At 32.9% G+C, this 5242-nt stretch overlaps 1 protein-coding gene across 1 annotated transcript in view; it reads right to left on the bottom strand.

Annotated features, from left to right (window-relative positions):
- Nucleotides 1-1106: 1106 nt before the first annotated feature.
- The window catches only part of LOC113826161 (centrosomal protein of 135 kDa), a 120845-nt gene continuing 116709 nt past the window's right edge, over nucleotides 1107-5242 (bottom strand). The window contains exon 28 of the mRNA XM_070116679.1: nucleotides 1107-5242. This exon is cut by the window's right edge and continues 1126 nt beyond it. The gene's annotated coding sequence lies outside the window, so the exon portion shown is untranslated.

A 5242-nucleotide genomic window follows, 5' to 3' on the forward strand; every position in this document is an offset into this window, starting at 1 on the left:
TCCTCCACCAGCCTCGATGTTCACTGCAGACATACTCCATTCTCGCTGCAATCAAGATGACGCAGGACCCCAGAAGCCCATCCACAGGACACTGCCAACCCTCGGCAATCCAAGCGCATCGCGGCCAGTGGCGAGGGAGGTTCTAGACCCCTGCGGTGATGTTAGCACGTAAGAAAGTGGGTCTGTGTTGTGTTGGGTGCCTGCGCATGTTGGTGTCCGTGGGATGCAACACGCTGCAGTTCTCCCTCTCCCACACTGACACGAAACACCGTAGCAGATGCCATCGTGACAAATGAAGGGAGCAATGGAGGTCTACCTTTTAACAATATACTGCGAGAGATTAGAGATGGCCTTGGCTGTTAGGGAGACCAGCGTCTATCCCAGCTGACACACGCGCTTGTTAACATGGTTGGTAATCGCGCACACAATATGAACTCATGTGTGGTTAATGGCTAAAGGTGATGCCCCTGTGTGTGCTGGAGGTGATACCAAGAACCATTAACGATACCACATGTAGAATGCACAACTCTCTGACTTTGCAAGGACTCACGTGTACCTGTCTCAACTACAGACTGGAGAAGTCTTGTGTGGACATATATTCTTTGTTGCTTAATGAAAATATTTTGAAAGGATATGAATTGTAAGAGTTCATAAAGTGTGTAATGTAGATGCATTCTATATATTATTTATTGTTAATGGACCTATAAAAATAACTTTTGTCGGTTTTACTATTGAAGTTTGATCTTAAATTTATCTCGATCATGTTAAAATTGTGTACAGCTATATAACATGCTTGTCATTTGCTGCTAACAAGGTATGAGTTATAAATAATCATCCACTGATACCCACATGCACATACTCCTGTACACACATAAACGGGTATACAATATGATTAACCATTTGTCTATTTGTTCTCATCCTATATTTCTAGAATATAAATAAAATCAAGAAGGAATCTGAATATAATTGATGTCAGGTCACCATTCAATACATACATTTGTTTACCATTTCACATTTTGTAAAGGAAAATTCTACCACGGTCTCCCTTCACTTATTCGTTTTTTTTCATGCTTGAGAAGGAAAAAAAGGGATAATGAAAAGCCATATAAAAACACAATAGATAGTTATATTGCTTATAAAAATAGATACAAGAAAAACTTTACTTCTGCACCTCTATGAAATCCAAATTTAGCTGTCCATATGATAACTTGGGCACAAAATACCAGTAATACATAGTCATATGAGCTCGCCCCCTTCATCCAGACTTCTTCATATGCTAATTTCTCTCCAAGATAGATGGTGTTAATTGTTAAAGCTCTGAATGCAACATTCTGTTTGACCATTTGTATGTCCTGTAATGAATCACAATGTGGTATTTTATAATATAATTTTTTTTTTTATAACAGGTTTCTCCCAAGTCACTGCAAAATTAATGGTCTCACTACTGTCATGGAAAATAAAGTTTAAAAAGTATTAAATGTACAATTAAAAGGAGTACATTCCTCTTTTGATGTCATGAATAGCTATCTTCCAAAGTTAAGTCACACATGAATACTATGTTTGATGTCAAAATAAATAAGCTAGACATCAAAGGTCATATAATTAATATTATGTTATTTTAATACTTTCAGATGATTTAAAACAAAAGCTATGCATATGACTGAAGCAAAATGTTTTAGATGTTATACATTTTTTTAAATGGTGAACAAGACACACCAAATGATCCTCACAAGAGGCACATTATGTATGTTGAAATATTAAAAGCAAAATAATGTATAAAATTAACAAAATACTACAATTACTAGAAATTGTAATCTTTTCTTTTAGAAGTCCATCAAAATTTGCCAGTTGGTTCATTTGTCTAAGGACTCATGGACCAGTTTTATACTTTATTTAAATGAAATAAAGCCAGTAAATGGATATCAGTACAATTTCAATAAATGCAAGAGAAATATAATTTGGAAAAAACATTTAAAAACAAATATCCACTATTAAGTAATTAAATTGTGGCTGTAATGATGGCAGATTGCAGGCTCAAGTTAGTCATGTACTTTTGTAGCAATAAATGTGAAAAGCAGCAATAAACATTTCAATACTGAAAATCAATGTTATAATATAAATTCAGTAAATTAAAACTATTCTGTTGTCTTTAGTCCTCCCTTTGTAAATGAATGTTTATTTATTTATTTATTTTTTTTTTTTACATTCATTCAATACTGTTAGCAATTGACCATAATCAGCCAAGTTCTGTTAGCAGGCAAACATTTATACATAACCGAAAAATGTATATGAATATAAAAATGCTCATACCTATAACTGCCTTTGTTTTTCTTTTTTTGTCACATTATTACAACCTAATGCCTTTTCAACTGCATAAATAAATATCTCAAAATTATCTGTAAATATATGACCCTTACCTGAAATAAAACAAGAATAAATAATTTAATAAAAAATCTATCAGTAACATACTACAGTGCTGCAAATAATGATATAGGAATAATAGTGTTTCAATCTGCTGAAGCTCTGGAGGGGAATATGTATATATAAGGACCTAAAACCAATACTGAACTCGTGATCACATGAAACCTGATGAGGAGGAACAATTTAAAAAATCAAAACACTGCCCTGTGGATTAAACTTGTATGGAAAAAATACTATTTGTATATTCTAACAAGTTATTGAATCAGACTTAAATCCGTCTTACCATCTTTTTTTTATATAACTTCAGATAAATTATACTAAGGTTTTGCAATTAATAAATGTATCCAGTGACTAGTTTATGAGACTCCATTTGATATTAATGCATGTTTCTGCATGATTTCAGATAATACCATCTTAAAGGACTTCCATTCAGCTATCTTTATATGAGGCAAACAGCGTATTGTATAAGGCAGTGTTAAAGAGCAGGAATTGAACTGGAAGAAATGACGATGATACCATCTTCAAGAAAGCCATTAGGAAGTTTAGGGGTGGTACTTAGCGTAGTACATTCTTGACAGCCATCTAGTCTTTAATCAATATAAACTGTTTTATGTTCTCATATATATTTTAGACATATATATGAACATTTACAGATGACTGTGCATAAATGTAGCTATTCTACACTCACTGGATCTGGAAATGTTCAAATACTTTACAAAAGAAAAAGAAAATGCCAAATGTACTCCCACAAGACCTATTTCATGATCTCAGTTTTGAAAACACAAATGTATGAACACCTTTACAACCCAGGAGGTCAACCATTGCTCCTCATACTGTTTTAATATTAATCCATGAAAAGTTGTACCATACTAGGTAAAAAAAAAAACATTCAAAAGTAAACTCCGAAATACGACAAAAGTAACCAGCATGGAACAACAAACCCTCAGACTACGATTTGATTATATATCTCTATAACCAAGATAGACTGACACAGAAGACTGTGATCGTAGAAGTGTATATCAACCTGGTAATTAGCAATTTAAAGGATGTTAAGTCAAAGTCACATACTAAGAAGCAGGTTAATCCACATAGTCAAGGGCTAAACAGGATCCGTGATTCTAGCACCTCACAGCCCATAAACCTCTTCATGAAAAAGACTCAGTGATTCTCCAATACGTCACCAATTTCTTGAAGGAAAATAATTATCAACAAAATGCAGAAAGGAGGGGAAAAAATTATATAATAACATAAGTCATTCTGTGAAAAATATAAATAGAATCTACAATTTATTTTTTATATATTTCTCTGAATGTTCCTTCTAAATTCATACTAGTGAAGCTTCTCTTTTCTGCAAACTCTAATGCTAAACTAATTCCAAAACTTGCAGAACACTTTCCATCTGTCTTTCCCATTTGATATTCAATACTCGTCTAAACCTCATTCTCGTAATCCAGATAAAATGAGAACATTCTGACAGAGAAAATATATTAGACATTCAGCCAGTAAGTCTTCTTCCACATAACAGAGGAAGGTTTACAGTGAAAATATAGAATACATATGCTCTGAAATGGTTTCTCTTCCGTTATTTTTTATCCTGTCAAAAATATATCCATTTTATCATACTTTGCCTGGAATCAACAAGTCTTTCAATCTGATAATAATATGAGTGTATTGGTCATTTATGTGAAAAGAAATTCTGGTAGCAAGAACAACAGTCATATCCACAAAATATCTTGTGTTGCAAAGTCTGACCTTGGCTCCCATTGGTTACCCTGTTTAAATACCCAATATCATTCACCTATATATCCTAACAAAACATTTCTCTTTCCTTACAAATATCTTTCCGTATTATTATGGAATATAAAGCTCTCCATATACAAACAAATATTTAACATTACAATAGTTGAGTGATGCTATTCCTAATCTGAAGATGATCAGGGTGGCAACATTCCCATGCACCTTAACAGTTGCCATTACCTTAAATGAGAAATGTGCGCACCTAGAAAGAAATGAGAAATTGGCCGTTAAAACATGCTTATGACATTCGTCTAACTTAATGTAGTATTTTAAATGTTTTTGCTGCTTGCAGAATAGGAAATAACACAAACCTAAATTCATCCAAAAGCTTATAGTTAAAACACTCACCTAGGTCTTAACACCATACTAACACGTATTTGCACACTGTTTTCAAACCCATATATTTACTTAGCAAAAATATCAATGACAACCAGAAAGAAAACTAAAAAATATGAATAAAAACAGAAGCTTCATTGATTTAAACTCAAAGAATGAGAATGCCCAAATGAGATGGGAATAAACATCAAGAATTATAGCACTCATTTCCCTATGTGTTTTACTACTCTTCTGTAAATTAACTAATATAAGAGAGCATTACTGAAGATCTAGAATTTTTGTAAATACTTTTAACTTTGCATAACGCATACTTGTTGACTGTACTTTGAATATTTTAAAGTTTTGAGTGAGAAATGTGCATTCAAAGATACACTAACAGAATAGTCCTGAAAGAAGGTTTGAGTTGCTAAGACACAAGAAGTCTTATGGAATTAAACTTGAGATAACTGCTGTTGCAAAACAAGTCATCTAGAGGGGTGGAAAGTGAGCAGACGAGACTCAGAAATTCACAGAAAAAGTAACAAGAATATTTATGAAAACTTAGTAACTAACCTGTCTCTTGTGTTACTTTCTTTTGCTTGTTATTCATCATGTTTTGTTTATTATCTCTTTTTCAATGTTTATAATTATGTGCTACAAGTCAATAAGTCTTAAAAAATTCAAGGCAGAATTCAAGTGGGAGATTCTT

Source organism: Penaeus vannamei, chromosome 3 (assembly GCF_042767895.1).
Source record: "Penaeus vannamei isolate JL-2024 chromosome 3, ASM4276789v1, whole genome shotgun sequence".
Taxonomy (NCBI): domain Eukaryota; kingdom Metazoa; phylum Arthropoda; class Malacostraca; order Decapoda; family Penaeidae; genus Penaeus; species Penaeus vannamei.